Source organism: Macaca thibetana, chromosome 8, assembly GCF_024542745.1.
Source record: "Macaca thibetana thibetana isolate TM-01 chromosome 8, ASM2454274v1, whole genome shotgun sequence".
NCBI classification, from domain to species: domain Eukaryota; kingdom Metazoa; phylum Chordata; class Mammalia; order Primates; family Cercopithecidae; genus Macaca; species Macaca thibetana.
Window position 1 is genome coordinate 26,403,079 of NC_065585.1, and position 24,665 is coordinate 26,427,743.

Below are 24,665 nucleotides of genomic sequence, written 5' to 3' on the forward strand. Positions count from 1 at the left end.
AAGACATTGATTAGTATCTCTCCTCTGAAGTATTCTACCTTTTGTCTGGTCCAATTTAAAACAGTTTAAGAATGTTTATATTCTGATTGCTACGTTAAAAAACCTTCTATTAGTCACAGATGCATGGGAACAAGTTTGCATAGTATAAATATGTAATAGTCAATAAACATTAACTATCACAGATACATATTTACATTCTAAAACAAGATATATAACAGTCCAACAACCACTTGATAGGCAACATATATCAATATGATTCTCAGGTTGGTAGATGCGACTCATAAACAAAATTAAACATAATGCTTTCATGCGTTACATGGTCTCTTCTGCAACTTCTTGACATTCTTTATATGGAATATGTACTGATACATTAAAATAAAAACTACATGTATACACATAGTTTAACATTATAATATAGTAATATAATAATTTAGTATTAATAGTACAGTTTAATATTTCTTTTTTAAAAAAATGTTTATGTCCATAGGTTACTGGGGAACAGGTGGTGTTTGGATACACGAGTAAGTTCTTTAGTGGTAATATTTCTTTCAGACCTATTTATAATGAATGTTAAAAAGAAAAATACGGCTAGCATTGATTTCTTAAAACAGAATATCTAATAACATACTTTAGAGCAGTTTGAGAAATGTTGGTCTGGGATAATTCTGGAGCATGAACTGCCAGTTGGATAAACTTTAGGGATGTGCTTCCAATGGAACAAGACCTCCAGAGTTAGCCCTAGGGCACCAAAGACTTTAGAAATTCCACAGGACTGTGAACTTAACGTACCCCTGGATACATCCGAAAATAGCCAAAGGCATCGAATGAGCAATTCCAACTCTTCCACTATTTTCTCAACAAGAAACCTTTCTCTCCAGCTGGGCAGATACATAACATGCTCATTTTCATATTGCCCCACTATTTCCAACCCAACCCAAATAGAAATATACTTACTGTCTCTTATTTCTCTCTATTCTGTTTGTTTTTATCCATGTTTTCTTTCTTTCTCTCTCTCTCTTTTTCTTCCCCCCTCAGGGTGTCACTCTGTTGCCCAGGCTGCCTCCCCAGGCTCAAGCGATGACCTCATCTCTGAGAGGCGGGAACTACAAGGTGGGCACCACCACACCCTGCTAATTTTTGTATTTTTTTATAGAGATGGGGTTTCACTCTGTTGCCCAAGCTGGTCTTGAACTCCTGAGTTCAAGCAATCCAGCCACCTCAGCCTCCTTAAGTACTAGGAATACAGGCATCAGCCACCATGCCTGGCCTTCATTTCTATTTCTATTGTGAAGCATTTCCCAGGCACATAGCCTCTACTAGACTTCTCTAGGTTTTATTATCACTGTCACTCAAATGGCAAATTTTCTACGTTTCTACAATTTTCTGCTTATACTGTTTAGATTTTCATTTGTGTCACCCTTGTTCCCCCCATGAGTGTAAGCTTCTCACTTATGTAAACCATGTCTTATGTCTCTATGGCCATCCCAATTAACAGTGTTTTGCGCATAGTAAGAACTAGAAATATGTGTGAAATTAATAAAAGAATTAATATACTAGTTTGTTCCTTATTAAAACGTCTGGAAACATTAAACAGTACAGAACTGGCATAAAAGAATTAATGAAACTCTCCAAGGATTAGTTGGTGATTAGATATCCACCATGAAACCTACATCCATTACTCACCAATGTCTTTCAGCAATAAGTAAGTCTCCTCAAAGGAGAGTTTATGTTTAGGATCTTGTGGGTGTGAACTTATAAGATACTGGCTATGGTCTATGTAGAATTGAAAAAAGAGTGCTAATAATTTCCTATGTCAGATAAATTAAAATGACTTTGTATTCAGCTTCAACCAGTGTCCATCAGCCAAACAGATATGAGGAATTCGGGGTGGAGACAGGCTGCATTAGGAAGTCCTCCTTTTTCCTAGGACATTAGGGAACGTCCACCTTTATGCAATTTCATCTTAGAAAAGATCATTTCTTAGCACCAATTGAGAGCCACATCCTAAATCAGAGAATGATAAATTTGTGGCATCTGTTTGTTTCCCTCACCTTCCCGAACTGTGGCAGCCATCATTAAGTGACCACAGGATGCTTTCTAATGAAATGTGGACTTTGTCTCAGAATCTATCTCAGGCCAACTCCTCAGGGCCATCACCAATCAAATAGATTTGTAAGTCTTCATTTCCATTCCTGGGTCTAAAGCACCCTCAAAGTGTTAATCTTCTCTTCCAGTTTTAATTCTTGCCAAATTATGACCATTTGACCATAGCTATCTGACATTTTTGCCTCAATTCTTCTGCTTAAAGTTTACTTTTGCTGCTGTTTTTTCATCTCTCAGGTTCAAAAGGAAAATACCACTCTTTCTGATGGTAGTCTCTCTTTCAGAGTCTCAGAAGCAGTACAGCATAAACCCACTCCCTGCCAACACTTTCATCTGCAGAAATTTTCTTTTCTTCTTTAAAGGACATGATGTGTCACAGACTCGCACCAAAAGAGGATCATTAGTGAAAGGGGAAACCAAAGGGGAAAATGAGAACCAAATACCATTAAGAAAGCCCTAAAAGTTATTTTTATTCAAAATAATCCACCTTAGCATGCTCTTCATACTTAAAAGTGTTTGTCCTCTTCGATGCAGAGAGAAGGAATTACCCTAACAGGCTGCAGTCTCCCACTTGGTGACTTAGTCATTTGTTCACATGCATACGATCTTTCTTCCCCAGACCTAATATACTGAAACAAATGATTACCCTTGGAATATAAGAGGGGCAAAGTAGTGCCAAATAAAAGTAGTACTGAAGAGGGGAGTATTTAGGAAAATTTGTTAGTCAAAAGAGGAGGTGTGATAATCAAAGACATCAATATACAGTTTGCAAAAGAAGAAAAAACAACCAGTAAAATACAATAAATATTTTGAACTCAAGAAATGCAAATATAAACCACTATTAATTTTTTTTGTTTTGAGTATTACTTTGCCAAAGTTGAAAAATATTGACTGTACCTACCAAGCCCCAGTGTAGAGGTACCACTCTGATGTACTGCTGTTGTTGGGAGTTTCTTTAGGACATATTTCCTGAACAGCAATTTGGCGATAGATGCTATATCAGTCAAGGTTCAATCAGAACAGAAGCCATTCTAGGAAAGAAGAGGAATGATATGGAGTATTTATACTGAGGCTTACACAACAGCTTGGAGTCTGGAGGAATGTAGATTGGGAAGGCTCCTTTCAAGAAACCTAGCAGTGTAAGATTACAAGGCAGTCACCAGTTATATCTCAGCTCCCTGCAACACTGAAACAGGTGATTCTCCAGAGAGCACCTGGAGACACGGATGACCTCACTGATGGCAGTGCTGATGTGTGGAGTTCTCATGAGGATGCCCAGATGCGATTGGAAAACTTCGTGGTTGAGTTGACCCACGTGTCAGCCCTAAGTTGCTGCCAGAGAATAACAGCTTTTCCTTCTCCATCTCACAGGAGTGCCTCTCATTAGCGGATTTGAAACTGAACTTTAACCCAAAGGAGTCTGGGAAACATGCTCTCTGGGCTTTAAGTCCCTATGTTACATGGGAGAAGAGCATGGATGAGCAGTCTAGGTCCAGAACCTATATTAATATTTTAAATATACTTTTGACTTATTGATTTCTTCTCCAGGAATCTAAACTGAGAAATTAATGGGTGAGAGTATCTAATACATGTGGAAGGATGTTCATCAAGTGTTGTTCATAAAACAGAAACAATGGTAACTATGAATCCAGAGAAAATTAGCTAAATAAATGATACATTCCACAGAAGAATTCTTAGGTGGGAGACATTACCAATTTCTGGTTCTCTTCACCTTCCCTGAGACACACAGAAGATTATATATCCCAGGCTTCCTGAAGTTAGGTGGCACCATGTGACTACTTCTGGTCAGAGGACCAGGACCAGGAACAAAGTGTTTTGGCTTTATTTTTAGACCAAGGCCATGGAACCCTCTGTGTAATGTTCCAGCACTTTCCCCCTGCTGGAGTGACTAGAATTCCCTCAGCAAGATGAGAACCATAAGATGGAAGAGGTATGGATCTGCGAGTCACCACTTAGGAACACTGGACCCACAGCCACCTGTGTAAGCAAGAAGTAATTCTTTTTTCATTAAGCCACTGAGTTGAAAGGGGTTAATTTGTTACTACAGAATAACCTTGCCTATCCTGACTACTGCGACTTATTACCCATAAAAACATTGATATTTCTGTTCATTGAAATAGAAAAATGAACACAACATATTGTTTCAAGCATATCATTTGATAAACGTTAAGCTTTCAATAAGTATTTTGAATGAAGGAATGAATGGATAAAAGCAAGTTACAAATAATAACTATAGTAAGATTCCATTTTCCTAAAATTATATGATTGCACATACGGTACATTCATTAAATGCATAGAGAAAGTAAATGTAAAAATACTCACCAGAGTATCAACTATGGTCATCCAAGACTGTGGGGCTTCTGATGATTTTCACTTTCTTCATATTCTTCTATATGTTGGTTAATCTTCATAAGATGCCTGTGTATTATCTTAGTAAATTAGAAAGTACACATACATTAATACCAATAATAGAACATAGTACATTCTAGTTATCATTAGTATTATTTTATAACATATAAATGGGAAATATTTTAAGCAGTTTCCCAAAACATCTAAACTCATAATTTATTGTCTATTCTTTGAAGTATAAACACTGACTTGGGTGACAGATCCAAGTGTGCTTTTAGGCTCTGCCTTCAGCAGTAGTGTGACCTTGGCAAATGTATCCCTTAAAGATTCAATCGCTGCTATTAAGACAGGCTTTTGACCCTGAATAACTGAATGTGAATTCATATTCTTCATATTCTCCCCGTTAGCAGTGGTATGATTTCAAGCAAATACTTAAATGCATTGGACCTCAGTTTCATCTTCTGTGAAGTGGAGATATATTACTTTCCTCCTAGGGATGATTAAATGAGGTGCATTGTTCATGAGTAGTAGATGTAGAAGTAAAGAACCTTAACTCTGGGACCAGACTGTCACTGTGCAAACCTGAAGCCTGCCACTGGTTAGCTGTGTGACTCTGGACAGTTCTCTTTACCTTTTGGGCCTTAATTTTCTTACCTGGAAAATGGAGGTGATAAAAGGAGTACCTCTGTGAAGGTTTTTTGCAAGAGTGCATGAGTTAATATTCACTGAATTCTTAGAAAAATTTCTGGCACTTTTAAGTATTTGTGACTAAAAATAAATAAATACTATATGTGATGTGTTTGAAAAAGTACCTGGCACATAGTAAGCATGTTCTCTTTCAATTTCAGTTATTTGACATAAACTCAGCCTGATGGAAAGTAAGAACATCATAGAAATGATGTGTTTCTGTTAAGAAAAACTAAAATGCATAAGAGGACTTCCCTATTCTTTGAGAACGTTATTTAGAAAGTGGATGCCTCGTAGGAATCTTCTTTCAAATATTCCACAGTTCTGTTACAGAGGGCACCAAAGTTGGCCAGCTTGGTAATGGAGCTGCTCCTCTTTAGCCATGTTTACATTCTTAGGTCAAAATGTCATAATAAATGTGTGTGGATATGAAAAGACGTTATCAGAAATACCAATTTTAAATGGTTTTAAAATTGAGATCTATAGATACCACAACTGCCTGCCACCCACCAGGGCTCCTGGAGGTAGTTGAGGAACCATCAAAAGTTAGGGGGATGCTGGGTTTGAGGAGGGCTTCTTGCCACCAACCATATCCATCACAGCATCTCCAATTCTGTCTATTTTCCATATCAATAGGCCACATATATGCGGTCATTTGTTGAAAAATTAATGTAATAAGACTGCTTATTAAAAGATTAAAGAATGGTACTTTCTTTTCTCCTAGATAATCTCCTATGAAAGAACAAAAAATGTATTATCCCCACACCTCAAAAGAGTGACGGGGCCTAATCCTTAGGTCTACATTCCAGGTTGCAGAGTCAAAAGAGCTTGCACTGTTGCTTCCTCCATCCACCTCTTCAACAGTCAGAAGCACGAGAACTCCCTAATGATAACTCCTAAAGAGACACTTAAAGTTCAGAGCTCTAGCATGTGATGAAACTAAGTTAAATGAACTAAAGAGGAGAAACATGGAGATATGGTGCGTCCTGATGACTAGGGAGGGAAGCTCCAAGGCTTCTGAAAGAGTGAATCCCCTGAACTTAAATAAAATAATGATGCTAGATGCCCTACACGAAATCGAATCACTCTGAGACAAGCCGGTCCTCAAAAAGCCTGGCAACGTGGGCACTTACAAGGACTTGGTGTTGAGCACAGAACCTTGGTAACCTCAGCAAAGACACTTCGTGGCAGAGATGGAAAAGTGGAGCCATCTTCTCTTGATGGATCATGAAACCATGGCAGGGAGCCAGGGCCACAGGGACTATTGTGCACTCATGACTCATGCCTTGCCAGACATAAGAGACCAAGAGGAGGCAGTGAAATGAGTGGACTTCCCATTAGTATTGGCAAGGAGAGGCCTGGAGCCAGATCTGGTTTGGTTAAACAAATATATAAGTATGATATCATCTGTATCCCAAGTGTCATGTAGTAAATAAAAGTGTTAATTTCATAAGATTTTCAAAAAAATAATTTTCCTGCTTTAAAAAAATGTTAGAAAAGCACTATTATTGGAACCCACCACTCCCTCTAGCCACACTATGCTTTACCTACCCCAGGAAGGATTCCAATGAAGGAATTCTTAGTTCTCGTGGGTTTAACATCAACACACAAACAACCTGGATAAAGTCTAATGACATACTCCATGATGTACATCCCAAGCCACCACAGCGAAGAAGAGAGGAACATTCAGGAAAATGGAAAGATCAGAGTATCAGCATCCATAAGGGTATTGAATATTATCTCATAAGGGTAGCTGAGTTTCAGTAAAATTGTAGAATAGCTGCTTTCCATCCTTCATCTAACTCCCCGCTAAGCCTTTTTTTATGTACCCCTAGACTTTTCAAAATAATAAAAATATACCAGATTGCAGCTGAAAAATATGGCGAACCTAGGATTTTTACCCTCTGATTATTTCCACCCCAGGGAAGAGCTACCATGAAAGTGCTGTGTCTAGTGGCTGAAATTGAGGCCCTGTAGGATTTAAAACATTCCAAGGAAAATAAAAAGCTGATGGCACAAGTCTAGAGATTAAACTCTCATTATCACTTTTCTCTGAGAGTTCAGAAAGAAATGTGAAATAAAGTCACTGAAGCAGAGCCAAAAGCCACTCTCATTTTGGTACAAGCAACTCCAGCTGCCTTTTTTTTTCTGTGCAATTTATCATGAAAGCATGGCTTCTATTCCAGGGCATAGGGGAAGCTGGAAGTCAATTTCATCCACCTCTTTTGAAGAGTATCATGGGTGACATGGGAATTAAAACAAAAGAAAAAAAATCACATCCTATACCAGGAAAAATAATAGTCAGCAGCATAAAGGAGATAAGTACCACTATTATGGTCTGGAATTAATGAGGACTCCGGGCAGCCTGACAAGCTTTTCTTTCAGAAAACTCAGTGGTGTGTTTTCAGTGCCCCTCTGAATGACAAAAGCAAGGTGGACACCCCTTCTCCAGCATGTTGAGCACTAGGAGAGGTGGTCTTCCTTGACAACTTCTTCCTTTGTAATGAATTATCTCCATTTTTGATGCAACTCTAAGGGCAATGGAGAGTAGGGGGCTGGAAGTGAGAAGCTGAATTATTTTGGGAAAAATATATCAAGTTAGATACATGCATCACACATACATCAGAATGAAATCCAAATGGATTAAAGTATAAAATGTAAAAAATAAATAAGACCCAGAGATAATTGATTATTTACTGGATATCATTAGAGAAAGCCTTTATAAGCATAAAAGCAGAAAGTGCAAAGGAAAATGTTAATAGAATTTGTTATATGAAATTTAAATTTTTATATACCATGAAACATTATAAATAAAATGAATAGGCAAATAAACAACAGAGCAAATACTTGCAATATTTAAGATGGACAAAAGATAAGCATCTGTATACTTAGTTTTTTTGCTTTGTTTTGTTTTGTTTTGTTTTTTGAGACGGAATCTCGCACTGCCGTCCAGGCTAGAATGCAGTGGCATGATCTCGCCTCATTGCAAGCTCCGCCTCCCGGGTTCACACTGTTCTCCTGCCTCAGCCTCCCAGGTGGCTGGGACTACAGGCGCCCGCCACCATGCCTAGCTAATTTTTTGTATTTTTAGTAGAGACGGGGTTTCACCCCGTTAGCCAGGATGGTCTCGATCTCCTGACCTCATGATCCGACTGCCTTGGCCTACCAAAGTGCTGGGATTACAGGCATGAGCCACCGTGCCCAGGCAATTAGTTCTTATAAAGCAATAAAAAAAATCTTCAGTAAAAAAATAGACAGCATACTCTACTCTCAAAAATACAAATTATCAATATGAACAAAACTTTACCTCATAAAGAACCCAAGTGTGGAAATAATAAATAACATTCTCATCAAATGGCAAAGTTGCTTTTTTTTTTTTTTTTTTTTTTTTTGAGACATAGTCTCACTCACTCTGTCACCAAGGCTGGAGTGCAGTGGTGCAATCTGGGCTCACTGCAATCTCCATCTCCTGGGTTCAAGCAATTCTCTGCCTCAGCCTCTCGAGTAGCTGGGATTATAGGCGCGCACCACCACGCGCGGCTAATTTTTTTGTATTTTTAGTAGAGATGGGGTTTCGCCATGTTGACCAGGATGGTCTCAAGCTCCTAACCTCAAGTGATCCACCTCTCTCGGCTTCCCAAAGTGCTGGGGTTACAGGCGTGAGCCACTGCGCCCCACTGCAAAGTTGTTTTTTCATGACAAATCCATGTTGATAAAGCTTTGACTCTTTCTCAAATAAATTGGACAACGTATAGTCTAACAGAAGCCTAATTATGATGAGATTGGCAAAAATAGGTCCTGCTAGATCATGGAGAGCTGGAGCCATAGAGACTTTCTCTGTGTACACTCAACCAAGCCAGTCAGAAACTCCAGCATCACTACCACCCTGCTAGGAAGGACATATTTCTAGGTTTTTGATGTAACCTCTTCCCTTCCCCCAGGATAGCACTGCAACCTAAGGTCAGATCACGAAGTAAGGGAAGGAACTCACATACACCCAGTGCTATAGGAATTTTATCATAATGAACAGTCTGCAGGTACTTCATACCATGTGTCTGCTGTGACACCAAATCTGGGGCCACTAAGCTCGGTAGGCCCAGCCATGAAGGTCCACAGCAGGGCATATCACACATCTTCATATTCTTTGACTCAACCATTCTACTTGTAGAAATATGATGTAGCAAAATAGAGACGCATACAAATTCTGTCCAAGGCTATTTGTGGAAGCATTTTTTATTATTGAGAAAACATGGAAATAGTTTAAATGTTCTATACCTGAGGGATAGCTAAATTATGGAATCCTCAAATGATGAAACACCAAGAAATTAAAAGTAATATTTCTAATAAAGTTTTAATGACTTGTGAAAGTTCTCAAGATATATTAAGTGAAAAAAAGTTGAAACAAAACTCAGTGCCACTGCACTCCAGCCTGGATGACAGAGTAAAACCCTGTCTCAAAAACAAAACAAAACAAAAAAAATGAAAATCAAATGCTTCCTATGGTTTGATACAGATGTTTTAAAAAGAAATGCCAGAAGATAAAATATTAATGCTGGTTATTGTTTTGTTTAATTATAAATTTATAATTAAAAAATATTTGTAACTAAAAAGTAGAACATAATGGTGAAAATTAAAACAATCTACGAATGTGCAAAGCACAAATAAAGCCCCTCACATGTTTCACTCTTCATCACTGACTTACTTAACACAAGATTGAATTGGTATATGCTCTTTTTGATGTTTTCCTAGGAGGATTTACATTTACTTATTTTAGGAAAATTGAGTCATATTTAGAACACATTTAGTGTGCTAAAACTTTATTTGCATCATTCAAAAGGATATCGTGAATGTCTTCCATGTGCTCACATTTAGGTGGATATTCTTGGTTATGTTTTAGCAGCAAACTAAATTTATTTGACTATTTTTTATTTCTTTAACTTTTCATAATTCAAATTTCTCCAAAATGTTCAATAATTCTATAATAAGCATATATTACTTTTAGGATCAGAAAAAAAAAAGTACATTTTTTTGTGTGTGTACTTTGTGAAGAAGGACTGCCTGCTGCAGTGAAGACAGGGAGAGGGGCAATTCCTTGCCAATATCCCCTCATTATGGGAATGGGAGAGCCATCTACTGGAGAAGCATACCTTTGTTCAGCTTTGTAACAGACAAGCACTGAGGACCTGCTGTGTGTCAGCCCTGCAGGAGGCGCTGGGGAGACAGAGCTCACTGCCCTCCTGCCCCGTGTCTCATCTTGTTGTCGAGATCTAAGCACCTGCCTCGGAGTCAGCTCTCAATAAATGACAAAACTGAACTGTGCTCCTGCTGCTTAAATGGAGCAAGGAGCTCCCCACCAGAAATAAGAACATTAAAGGGGGAGAAGTGACTTTGGGGTTCCCTTCAATTCATGATTTTCTGTTAATGCCTACCAGGAATGGAATAAATGCTTTTCCGTGCCCCATAGCTGTTCATAATCCAGTGGTGAGACAGACAGCCTCGTACGTGGATGATTCTGCCTTACAAAATAAAATGTCCTTAACCCTGGAGGCAGACAGACTTAGATTTGAATCTAGATAGTTCATGAGTTTTAAAATAAGAATGATAAAACTGTCTTATAGAGATGAATAGGAATTAAGGGAGAACTTGGGGGAAATGCCCGGCCAGCACACAGCACAGGGTAGATTTAATAAATGAACCTACTCAGAGCGGCCATCCATTCTCTGACTGTCTTTTCCCTGCATCGCCTGGGCAGGGACGATCAGCATCTTTATCTAGACCCAAATAGCCACTCTGATGGTGGCTAAAGGGCCATGTTCTGAAGGGTCTGACACTGTGTCTAGGTTCCGTGCCTAAACTCTGCCACAGGCATCAGGGGAGGGGGTGGAGCTGTTGCTTGTCCTAATAATTTTAAAACATAGTGACAGGATGTGGGATTATCTGGGATTTCGCATTCTAGACATCATCTCTCCTACCCTGGGAGGCATGTTTCTCAAACCCATGCCTGATTGTGCAAAAAAAGAGAAAAGCAAAAGAAAATATTGAGTTAGAGATGAGCCTAAATAAGACTAGAGAAAGTGGTCTTCGTGTAGCTTTGAAATAAATCTACTGTGGGTCCTGTGGTTTTTTCCTACCTGCCATTAACAAAGCAAAACAGTTGAGCATTTTATGAGCAACTGTCATCCTTGTTTAAGAACACCACCTAAACAGGAAAGAAGCAAGTTGCCACACTCAAAGTGATATTGTCTCACTAGGTTGCAAATGAACCCTAAACAAGATTTTTAAAAGCAGCATTTTAAAAGGATGTAATCATCACTTGAGGTCAGGAGCTTGAGACCAGCCTGGCCAACATGTTGAAACTCCCCCCATCTCTACTGAAAATACAAAAATTAGCCGGGTGTGGTGTCACACCTGTATTCCCAGCTACTTGGGAGGCTGAGGCAGGAGAATCGCTTGAACCCAGGAGGCGGAGGTTGCAGTGAGCTGAGATCATGCCACTGCACTCCAGCCTGGGTAACAGAATGAGATTCCATCTCAAAAAAATAAATAAATAAAAGAACATTCAGCATCCCTGGATACACTTACTTTGTGTGTAAAGATATGTTTGCTGAAGTCAAGGTAAACTGAACCACTCTGCAACTAGAGTTCTGACCAATTCAATCAAGAATGGTCTTGCCTGGGAAACATACTTATATCAATGGAGTTTACCTAGGATCAGATGTTTCTGCATTAACCACTACCTGTATGAAGATCTGGAATCTCTAGGGCATTTAAAAATAAGCCCACTAATTTAAAAAATAAACAAATAAATAAATGTCTCCTCTTTAGTAAATGCTTCTTTGAAGTTCCCTCGGATTAAAGTGATGTCGCCCTGCTCTGAGTTCCCATAGGTCTGCATTGACATCACATTACACATTGTACATAAGTGATGTGTGTGCATGTGGCATAGTTCCTTCAGAGCCTACGCTCTTTGAGAGCAAAGCCTAGGACTGCTGTCTTTAGCTTTCCCAATGAATTCAGCTCAATACATAGTAGGTGCTTGCTAAACGTTTGTGAAATGATCAAAGAATGAAAGAGCACACATACACACACAAATTATTCTAGACAAATGATATACAAACTTTGCTACAATCACCTCAAGCCAGAGTGTCCTTCACCAACTCGAATGGCTAAGAAGCCATGTGGCTAAGGTAAGGGAGTGAAGCAGGTCTGGGACAGGGCATTTATTTGGTGAATTGGTGAAGGGTGTGTTCTATCTAAATTTCAGGTGCCAGAAATCTTGATCTATGTGAAATATTTTTGGTTTTAAAATCTCATCACCTAATTAATACATTTTTAAATACAGAGCAGAACAAATAGAAGCTACCTGTGGGCCAGACACAGGACAAAGACTTACACTTGTAAGTCAGGTATGTTACAGATTCATTGCACCATGCCCTTCCCTTGAGATGTGTTCTTGTTTAATCTCTCTCTGCCAGACATAAGTATTTCCCTTTAGTCTGTAAACCTCTACCCTGGTCTTCACTGTTCTTGTGATCTTACTGGGAGGATTTTCTCTAAGACTGGGTTTATTGCTGTTTGTCTGTCTTCCCCTGGTTTTGTTGACTCTTATTAGGACAAACACAATTTTCCTCCCCAAACCTGGCCCTTTCTACTATCTTTCTTGTGTTTTTGCCAAGTGAAGGCCATTTTTTCTCTTTGTAATCCAAACCACTGCACACTTTTTCATCTCACCCTCTTTGAAATTCATTGATCTCAACTCAGCTAAGTTTCTTTCATTCTACTTGCACTTGAATTTCCTTCTCTTGTGTCAATCAATTCCCTTCTACGTTTTAAGTCTGGGCCTTCTCTTTTGACATTTTTCCTTGTGAATACAGTTTAGGCTTCATGGTTGTCCGGGAAACTATGCCTTTGACTACAGAGCACTGCTTTCCTTTTTTCCAGTGGACTCACCAGTCCATGTTGGGGATCCTATGTGAGCAGCCACACTGACTTACATAGGATGTCATTTAATACAATGTATCCTGATCAGCATTTTATCAATATCTTGTGACTCTTGGGACACAGAGATGACATTAATCTATCCTAATCCTAAAATGTCACTGAAATTCTGGTCTCTTCTCTTAACATGCTGGGAGTTGCTGTTGATTTTTATTCCATAGTTTTTAGCAAGAAAGAAGTTTCTGGGGAAAAAAATATAATACACAGATACTTTTTTTCTGCAGAATAAAATTCTTCCTGTAAGACCTCCTCTGATTTATCTTTTCAAAACCTCTCCCCTGTTCCCAAAGCCATAGAGCCAACACAACCTGACATACTTAAATACAAATACTGATGTTCACATTCAGACTGGTGCTACTCAGCTGAAAAGGCCTCTCAGGCTGACTTTTTATTTTTTTATTTATTTATTTTTTTTTTTTGAGAGCGAGTCTCACTCTGTTGCCCAGGCTGGAGTGCAGTGGCGCGATTTCAGCTCACTGCAAGCTCCGCCTCCCGGGTTCACGCCATTCTCCTGCCTCAGCCTCCCGAGTAGCTGGGACTAAAGGCATCTGCCACTGCACCCGGCTAATTTTTTTGTATTCTTACTAGAGACGGGGTCTCACCGTGTTAGCCAGGATAGTCTCGATCTCCTGGTCTCGTGATCCACCCACCTCGGCCTCCCAATCACGCTTGCCTTTTTAACTATTCTTGTCCTCGTCTACATGGGCTGTAGACCCCACTTTAAAATCTTATTTTTCCAATCTGTGAAAGGTAGATCTCTTCAAATGATTGGGCTTGAAACTGAAGAGGATGTTAAAGAAGATAGTTGGGGTTTTTAAACTATAAAGAACTGGAGATAAGCTAAAGACATATTTCAGGGCATTTTATAAACATAAAATAATAATGGCAATAATAAAGATGTCATTAAAAGATACATGAAACTACTAAGCAGGAAACACACACATTCAAGAACAATCTTCCTAGGATACCTACAGGATAATCATGTTGAACTAAAATGTGTTGCATATTCACTCCGCAATTAGTCTGAACTCAGTTAAATGATACTCTTTACAATTTTAGTCAAAGAAAAACAGATAATGCTAGAGTAAGATTAAGGGTGCTGACGGGCAAGGGATGGAGGGGGTGAAAATTAACCAAAGTTAACCAAAATTAACCCTCAGACTTCTAAGTGGCCTGGTGACCTTCTGAAGGTTATCTGCCAATATCTGAGCTTGAACTGAAACTTGAGTTTGATAAACAGAATTGTGGTTTTGTGTAAATTTCCAAATCAAATGTCCATTCAGAGGCTGTGTATTTTTCAGGTGTTTCCATGGTTACATAAAAAGAAAATTGTAATTCACATCTTACTACCCTAGGCTTTTAATACTAAAATCTTCAGAAGTCTTAAAATTGTAAGCCACTAATGTAATTTATTTGCCCCATTTCATTTCTGGTCATATAGTCTGAATTATAGTGGCAAACTACAGTAGCTCATTATTGCTTAATACCAACTCTAAATCTGATTGAGTGGTTCAAAGAATTCCCTTCTTAGACAAGCTAGAACCACCAGAGACAAGCTAGACCCACCACTTGGTCTAAACAAACTAGATCTATCCAACCCCAAAATGTTGCTGGGTTCAGTCCTGAGATTCAGAGTACCTGAGTCAGTACTCAAGTACTGACTATAAATGTTGCTTTATTTGTTTTTGAGTTTTTCCACCATTTTTTTGCTCCTTAATATGACAAAGTAACAAGGTTTTAAGAGAACAAACATTATCCATATATAAAAATATATTAAAATATTCAAGCATCAAAGCTATGCCTATTTTCAGGCAACACAATGCTCTTATTTAAGCATGACTCTATTCCCCAAACTGTGTTACTTCTAGCTTTTGGTTTAGAGATTTTGTGTTTGTTATTCAAGGTTAACTTCCTAGTTGATTCAATTATTAACAGCAGCAACTGCCACTGTGAAAATGAGATGCTACACAGTATTTGGCCTTAAAAGTTAAGAACCTATGAGTTAACTAGATGATCTAATCTAGCTTCAAATTAACCACATTAAAATAAACTAAATGCTCTTTCCTCTTCATGTTGCAAAACATTAAAATGTCATATTCTGTAACTTAAGAATGACTGTTCTCATTTGATTCAGGAGATGGTGTGGCATCTTTAATTCCTTTATCAATATCATCTCAGACCAACAGATGGAAGATCAGGCAATTAAGAAGAATGAGCATGCAATGTACTTATCATGCCTCTCCCACTCCCCTGTGAAGTTTGCTTACTGAACTTTGTTTTACCTTAGCCACCAAATAGGGATTTTGGAGCCAAAAATTATTAAGAAAACATTAAAGAATTTAGGGAAATTAATGATATATTATAGAGGCAGAGACAGAGAATAAATTCACCACTCTTTTCTCAGCCTATTTCTCTGTTGCAAGATTTTATTCTAACAGACAAGTATACAATATTCCTTGTTCTTTGTTCTTATATAGGGAAATTGTGACATAGATTTTTGTCAATAGTAAGTTAGTCAATAAGCATGTATTAAGCACCTATAATATACTAAGCTTGTAGGCCCTACAGACACATTGGTGACAACAGATACTGGCCCTGTCCACTCCAGAACCAGTAAACTCACAGGAAAACAGGCAATAAGAAAATTACTTCATTTATTAAATGTAAAATAGTTGAATTTTAGATCATAGCTCTAGGGATCAAGACATGTTATGTGCTGTATCACTTTTGGTTCCAGCAAGAAACAGATGGTAAAGTCAAGCAAGTAAATGGGAGGTTTTAATAAAGGGAATATTTATAGAGTTGTGGGCAGGATTTAGTCTCCTAAAAGTAATAGTGTTGTACTCCAGTGTGGTAACAAGGAATGGTGGAGTCCCCCAGGGCAATAACAAGGAATGGTATGGTACCCTAGGTCTAGTAACAGCAGGGAGCCAGCTGTAACAACCAGGTTCCTCCCTTGCCTTCACTGGCCATCCCTTTACCCCCACCACACACACGCACTGAGAGAAATAATAAGGACAAGGTTGAGGGACCTGGAAGAAGAACTGTATGGAGAAATGTGTTGATAGAAACCATTGCCTTAGTGGAAGAAAGCAACAAACCCTCATAAATCCAGCAGAGAGGAAGCTGGGGAATTAATACCGCATCATCATTCTCTCCTATCCTGTCTCCTATTGGTGAATACAGGACCAGAACTAGACATACAATTTAAAGAGGCCCTCACAGTACCCTGGGGTCCTCATTCCTTTTACCCTAATCCCAACCCTGAGCAAAACCAATTAAAGCTGGAGGACAAAGCAGCCTGTTGAAATTTTGCAGGGCACACAGAAAGTCTGAGAGAGTAGAGAGCAAATTGATAGGCGAGCAAGTAGACTACTTAGCACACCTCCCTTTATTTTTCTAAATCAAATTATACCTAGTCTAAGTTTCCATTCTTCTGGTTGCAGAGAAAATCAATTTCAGTAAATGTCTGGCTCCATTCACTTCCTTCAAGGGATTATAATAATAGAAACATCCTGAAAATTTGTGGCAGAAATACTGGAAGAGGTGCCAGGTCTTGATGGTTGTGGCCTCCTCTAACTTTTTCCATTACAATACTTGATATTTCTCTACTTTAGGAATTTATGCATCTAGGTACTATCTACACAATGTTATTTTCTTGACATGTTCTTCAAATTCATTTAGTTAGTAGAAAAAAAGGAATAGCCATTCAACCACAGTTTTAACATGTGAAGAGTATATATATTCCCTATGCACATTAAAATAAGTAAGTAAATGGCTGCTTAAAATTAGTCCACATTGTTTGAAGTTGGGCAATATGATGCCCCAGATATATTCTTTTTGCTTAGTCTTGCTTTGGCTATGTGGGCTCTTTTTTTGGTTACATATAAGTTTTAGGATTGTTTTTTCTAGTTCTGTGAAGAATGATGATGGCATTTTGATGGAAATTGCATTGAATCTGTAGATTTCTTTTGGCAGTATGGTCATTTTCACAATATTGATTCTACCTATCCATGAGCTAAAGTTATCAAAACAGCGTGGTACTGGTATAAAAATAGGCACGTAGACCAATGGAACAGAATAGATAACCCAGAGATAAAGCCAAATACTTACAGCCAACTGATCTTCAACAAAACAAAAACATAAAGCAGGAAAAGGACACCCTATTCAACAAACGATGCTGGGATAATTGGCTAACCATATGTAGGAGAATGAAACTAGATCCACATCTCTCACCTTACACAAAAATCAACTCAAGATGGATCAAAGACTTAAATCTAAGACCTGAAACTATAGAAACGCTAGAAGATAACATCAGAAAAACTCTTCTAGACATTGACTTAGGCAGAGAGTTCAGGACCAAAAACCCAAAAGTAAATGCAATAAAAACAAAAATAAATAGATGGGACCTGATTAAATTAAAAAGCTCTGCACAGCAAAAGAAATAATCAGCTGAGTAAACAGATAACCCACAGAGTGGGAGGAAATCTTCACAAACTGTGCATCCAACAAAGGACTAAAATCCAGAATCTACAAGGAACTCCAACAAATCAGCGAAAACAAAGCAAAACAACTAAAACAACAAACAAACAAAAAAAAACAAAAAAACCCCACAAATAATCTCATTTAAAAGTGGGGAAAGAACATGAATAGACAATTATCAAAAGAAGATATACAAATGACCAACAAATACATGGAAAAATGCTCATCACTAATTATCAGGGAAATGCAAATTTAAAAATACCACCTTACTCCTACAAGAATGGACATAATTAAAAAAACAAAAAATACTAGATGTTGAAGTGGATGTGGAGAAAAGGGAACACTTTTACACTGCTGACGGAAATGTAAACTAGTATGACTACTATCAAAAACAGTGTGGCGATGCCTTAAAAAACTGAAAGTAGAACTACCATTCAATCCAGCAATTCCACTACTGCATATCTACCCAGAGGAAAATAAGTCATTATATTCAAAAGACACTTGCACACACATGCTTATAGCAGCACAATTCATAATTTCAAAAATATGGAAGCAGCCTAAATGCCCATCAACCAAGTGGATAAAGAAAATACCACTCAGCCTTAAAAAGGAGCAAAATGTCATTCACAGCAACCGGGATGGAGTTGGAGACCATTATTCTAACTGAAATAACTCAGGATGGAAAACCAAATATCATATGTTTCACTTATAAGTGGGAGCTAAGCTATGAAGATGCAGAGGCATAAGAATGACATAAAGGACTTTAGCGACTCCAGGGGAAGGTGGAAGAGGGGTGAGGGGAGTGAGGGATAAAAGATTACACATTGGGTACAGTGTACACTGCTCAGGTGACAGGTGCACCGAAATCTCAGACATCACCACTAAAGAACTCATCCATGTAACCCAAAACCACCTGTTCCCCCAAAACTATTGAAATAAAATAAACTATAAAAGAATATTTAAAATATTAGCACACATTGTGATCCTTGTTTGAATATTTTTGGCTTGCTCAATATTAAAGTCCACCTTCCCAACCACAGCTGCCCTGGACAAGCCCAGGGATGCATCTCATGGGAGTTATTTCCAGATACCACTTTTACAGCTTCCTTCTCCCCACTGGGGCAGAGTAGGGCCTGGTCTCTGCCACCTTGACCTTGTTCTCAGTCTCAGCAGTCATTCTGACACTGCCTCTAACTCTGCCTATCCAAGCACTCTGCCCATCCTTTCCCTTCTCCACTGAGGAATCCACAATTAATCCTCCTGGATGGACCCAACCCTTAAGAGCTCCTGGCTCTACCAGTTCAAGAGGACTCAGAAATTTAGAAACACAGTACTGGCTTCTCTGTTACAGAAAGAGAGAAGGGAATCACATCAGTTATAAAATATGTTCTTCCTAATAATTCACACTGTCACTAAATAATAACAGCTGTTACAACGAAACAAACAGTGGTAAAGAAAAGTGTCTGCATGGAGGGAGGATATGACCTGCAAAAACTTGGAGAGAATTGGCCACAGGCAGCCTAGAGAAAGGTGTGCAGAAGTCAGAGTGCCTGAGCTTGGCAGGCATTCTTGCTAATTTTGCAGGAGACCTTCCAAGCTTTCTAGGTACCTGCCTTATCACCTCTGCTAATGATGATAAACTGTTGCCTCAGGATTCACAGCCACACTTTTACACTGCATATGGATTTATTGCTATCAGCCTTAAATGGTAGATAGCAATTAAGGGAAGATGAGTATGTGGTATAACATAAAAACTCACAGGTGTTGCTTTGATCCTGAGTGACATCCAAATCTAATGGAATTTCTAAGGGCAGATCTCCTGGAAACTATGTATAGTAACAAAGCTATTGATCATTGTCTTTTTTAAATGGAAGAATAAAATTGCCCATGTTGGCATGCCCTGTAATGGCCCATGTGCTAATGCTTCCCACCTTAGTACAGCACTGAAAGAGATGAACTAGTGTAACTGGAGCCCAGTGAGAGCTGGGAACCTGGAAAAGGGACTATCTGGCTGAGGTTGTTACCACAGGACACTGCTACTGTCAAAGAAGTATCACTGACACATGGAGACAGCAGGGAAGAAATTCTCCAACCTTTTTCTCCTTCAACAAGCCCATTTCTTTCTTCTTGCCTCCCATCGGCTTAACCCAATGAGAAGCTAGCCAGAAAGGGAGGAGAAAAAATGTCAACCCCAAGGATCAGCTTTGCAGGGCACAGAGCAGAGCAGAGAAGAACAGGTTCAAGGTGGATGGGCAGAGGGAAGGTGATTTCAGTTATTTTTATCTTCTCTATTTTAGAGTCCGGAGATCCACTTAGCTCATGTGAACCTGACAGAATCAGAAGGAGGGCTAGGAGAGGGCAGAAAATGGTCATTCCCCCTGAGCAAACTCTACAAAAGTCATCGTTTTTTTCCAACAGTTTTGAGGTAACGTACTGACATGGCTGCAAGACGCTGATATAAAGACATAGGAAAAGTGTGTAATTGACCATGAGAGTCATAAAAAAAGTATTAAGGACACATTTTATTATGATTTTATCCCCTTAACCACTAATAGTATAGGTATTGAATACTGAGTTAATAGAGAATATTCCATAATAGGATAGCAAAACAGCATTCCTAGAAAATTACCCTTCTATAAGCACCTTTTTTTCAGAATATGTGGGGCACAGTGACACACCATCAAGATTTCTCATCAGAAATGAAGATACTAGTTCTCAGCTGTCAGCACCATCCAGAGATTGCCTTACCTTGACGAGAGCCACTCATCCAAGGTCACACACCTTGTCCCAGTCCCAGAACAGCCCACATCCAGTGACTGATTAACACAGGCCTGTAAAGGACCAGCCCTTTCATTCTAACTAGGGACCCAGGGGTCATGCCATCTTCAGAACTCCCCATAGGAATGACTGAGGTTTCCACTGGACTGCATCTCAGTCTAGCCCCTTTCTCTGCACAATCCTACTTATCTTCCTCCCTTTCACAAGTTGATCCCAAGAGCACTCCCTAACAAAAGCCCTTTATGTGGATCTCAGCGTGTGTTTTCCTGGGACTCAGCTGGCATCACAGAGAGATCCTAACAAATAAACATTTGTATTTCCCTATATTGTTCAACATGCCTCCTGTTGTAAAACTGCAAAACAAAGAGATTATCTTCCTGCCAATATTTCACTAACCCTCTATACATTAGTTTCCCTTTTCCTTTTTTTTTTTTTTTAGATGGAGTCTCACCCTGTCAACCAGGCTGGAGTGCAGTGGTGTGATCTCGGCTCACTGCAACCCCTGCCTACGGGGTTCAAGTGATTCTCCTGCCTCAGCCTCCTGAGCAGCTGGGATTACAGGTGTGCGCCACCATGCCTGGCTAATGTTTTGTATTATTAGCAATAATCTATCTATGTTAGTAGATACGGGGTTTCACTGTGTTAGCCAGGCTGGTCTCAAACTCCTGACCTCATGATCTGCCCATCTCAGCCTCCCAAAGTGCTGGGATTACAGGTGTGAGCCACCATACCCAGCCATTAGTTTCCCTTTTCTAAGATTTTAGTTTTCCTCTTGAAAAGCACTTGAGAAAATGAATAGACCTGGATTCTTTAAAATAAAACCCCAAATACACCAAGTCTTATACCAGAAAACCAGAGAAAAAGGCAAAAGGAGAACCAAAGACCAAGTTAAAAAGGGATGGGCTGGGTGTGGTGGCTCATGCCTGTAATCCCAGAACTTGGGGAGGCCCAGGCAGGCAGACGACTTGAGGTCAGGCGTTCGAGACCAGGCTGGTCAACATGGTAAAACCCTGTCTCTACTAAAAGTACAAAAATTAGCTGGGCATAATGGTGTATGCTTGTAATCCCAGCTACTTGGGAGGCTGGGGATTAGTTTGAACCGTGAAGGAAAGGGTTGCAGTGAGCTGAGATTTTTGCCACTGTACTCCAGCCTGGGTGACAGAGTGAGACTCCATCTCAAAAAAAAGGGGGGGGGGGAGATGAATGAGAATGTAAGAAATCTATTTACACATCCAATGAAAAAAATGCATTGAAAATGGCAGGCAGATGCCTGGTCTCACAGACTTTTTGCATTGGAAATCTACTAAGTGCTTTAATAATATCTTATTTAATGGAAAAAGAGGAGATGCTGATGACTATATGTGTTGCGTTATGGCAGTTATTAAATGATCATATATGTCAAGAAAAATGATGAAATCAAAGAGGAACTATAATGGCTTCATAATGTGTTAACTTACTTGTTCTGGCTGATCTACATTTCTCCAAATTCCTTTCTTGTATGTTTCAAGTTAGAGTAGGCTGCACAGGAGATTCTTAGGAGAGACTTGGAGGGCAGCAGTGAAGCATCAGTCCTTCCATAGCTCACATACATCATTGCCAATCTGTGGCTCATCTTGTCGGCATGAGATAGTGACTGGGGTGAAAATTGCTCCACTTTCTTTGGCTCTACCAGCTCTATAATGGCCACTCACAGAGGTAGGATGGGCCCACATGAACCTAAGTTTTGATTCAAATGTTAAGACCAATGACACTACACATGCATCAAGAAGTTATGAGAAGGTCTTACCCACATAATAAGGTTTTCTGGGGAGAACAAGAGAGGTTCTCAAGCAGAATCTGTAAAAATGACATGGGAGAAAGCAAGAAAAAGAGACTGGCTTGGGTGCTGAGGATAAGGCTAGGGCTGATGTAGCTTGGACTTCCTGCCAGTGCCACAGGAGGGAACGTTCAGGTTTTCTTATCAGCCTGCCCAGATGTGGAGCAGAAGAGGAAGGAGGAGTGGTGGGACTTGAATGCTTTCAGCAATGAAACAACGTGAAATTGGATTCAGCAATGAAACAACAAAAATGGATTCAATGTTTAATACAAGCTTTTTTGATTCATGCACCAGAATAATTTTGTCGGGGTTTAACTTCAGGATGAAGGGCCTTGGCTTCTGAAGCATACCTCCACCACCCAGATCAGAAGCAATAAAAGCACATATGGGTTTCAGTTTATCCTCATGGGCTCCAGCTCATGCCTGTGTGTTATAGCTTGATCCCGCTCTCCCCTGCTTTACTTACATATTTTCTTCAGGATTGCCTGTGCTGTGGACTTTAAGCTTCAGTAACAGGTACAAAGACAGCAACTTCACACTAACTACTTAACCAGCTCCCATCATTGCATATAGCCAAATCCCTGCAACAAGTACATATGAGTGCGTGTCTGTGGGTCTCCATGTGTGTATGTGTGGGTACACTTACCAGTGGCTTTTCAGATTAAACTCTGACACAGGAATGCCAAACCCTACTTGTCTGGAAGATGGGAATATGGATTAAGAAAGGTTTAGAAATCCATCTCGGACCAGACGATATTCCCATTCAATAGGTTGAATGGTTCCCAATGGACTCCCAATTAAGTATTTAATTCATCCAGGTGTTTAAGATCCTTGAGCCTACATCTGTACCCTGAACTGCAGCCAAACTGAACTGCTGGAAGCTCCCTAACCAGACAGCCATATTCACATACACAAAATGCAAGTGTGGGACGAAGGCCCAGGTCACAGTCTCAGTTTTGCCTCCACCTAGATGAAAGATCTTGGTCAATCTTACCCTGCTAGCCTAGATTTCCTTATACGTACAGTGGTATGTGTGGTCATCTTGGATAATTAATCACCTCTATCAATTCCATTTTGAAAAGCATGAGATCACATGTGCAAATGGTGAGGTTTGTTTTTTTCAAAGGAAGAGTCTATACACTGAGACTATCTTAAATACTATTTTTGTTATAAACAAGTTCTCAAGGCCCTCATCGTATAGTGTACTTTCTAAATTTTAGATCACAGGATCTAACTGTGGCAGTCATGATAGCTACACATGCATTAGTTTCCTTCCTTTCACTCTCTCTCACTTCCCTTACTTAATATATTAAATGTCATCACAATTTTCCATCATGCCCAATTTGTGCCAAAGTGCAGATTTTCATACCTGCAGATAGGATTTAAAAGTGCCAGCATTTTAAAGCTTAAGTTCTTATTAAGGCAAATGATGGTAGTCATTTGTGTAAATCTTGTTGAGAGTTTTCTTTAACTTTGGTCTCTAAGTTATAAAAATTAATGTCTATAATTTGCTTTATAGTCCCACAGAGAGGGACAGTGAAGGAAAGGGGAAAAATACCTGCTCTATTAGAGAGTATGAACAGAATTGATCATGTGAATAAAAATCCAGAATTTTAAAATTATTGCTATTCTTACGCAAAGAAAGGAAGTGGAAAGAAAAAAAGGATTAAACAAATATACCAAGAGAAATATAAACACTACAGAAGACAAGTCTGCTAATAAAAAGACAGAGTACTAAATTATTATGGCTCTAAACTTAACTAAATGATTGTAGTCATTTTTCAACTCCTGTTTACCAAGTCAAATTAGAAAAATAAACTTGCACAATAAGAATAATGGAGACAATGCAAAATAAGTATTGGCAAAGTGCAGGTGGGGAGTGCTTTGAGTCAGCGTGAACATAAACATTTGGTCTGAATGATATGTATTGTGACATAATAAGAAAATTAGCAAACATCTATTGAATTGCTTATAATTGTCTTTAAACAAAGCACTCAAGACACGCCATATGATTAGAGGAAAACAGATGGGGTATCATTCCACAGAGCAGGTAGGAATGGCTGAGCCAGTTATTATAATTCAGAAATCGTACCTTAGCAATATAATGAAACAAATATAATAAGATGAAAAATCTTTAAACAGTTAGAACACAATGGGATCGTAAGCAAAAGATAAGACAGCCTTATGAAGAAAATATCACTTTAGACTGAAGTCATAGATTTCTGCCAACAAATTAGAAAATCAATGGCTGAAGGAAATGAAGTAGATGTTTCATAATTGCAATGCCTTTGGTGAAGCTTGTAACAAAAATCACATAAAATGTTATTTCTTAAATTGGTTTGAATTGGCTTAAAGATGAATATAGTCACCTGAATGGAAAATTGTTTGCCCTATTGTTTGCCCTATCTAGAAATATGCCTAGAAGATGCTG

At 39.0% G+C, this 24,665-nt stretch overlaps 1 long non-coding RNA gene across 1 annotated transcript in view; it reads right to left on the bottom strand.

Moving 5' to 3' along the window:
* Positions 1 to 3,006: 3,006 nt before the first annotated feature.
* Positions 3,007 to 24,665, bottom strand: part of LOC126961565 (uncharacterized) — a 96,476-nt gene continuing 74,817 nt past the window's right edge. Inside the window, exons 2-3 of the long non-coding RNA XR_007728334.1 lie at positions 4,447 to 4,553; positions 3,007 to 3,134 (exon numbers count right to left, since the gene is read on the bottom strand). This is a non-coding gene — a long non-coding RNA (uncharacterized LOC126961565). The remainder of the gene's footprint in view (positions 3,135 to 4,446; positions 4,554 to 24,665) is intronic.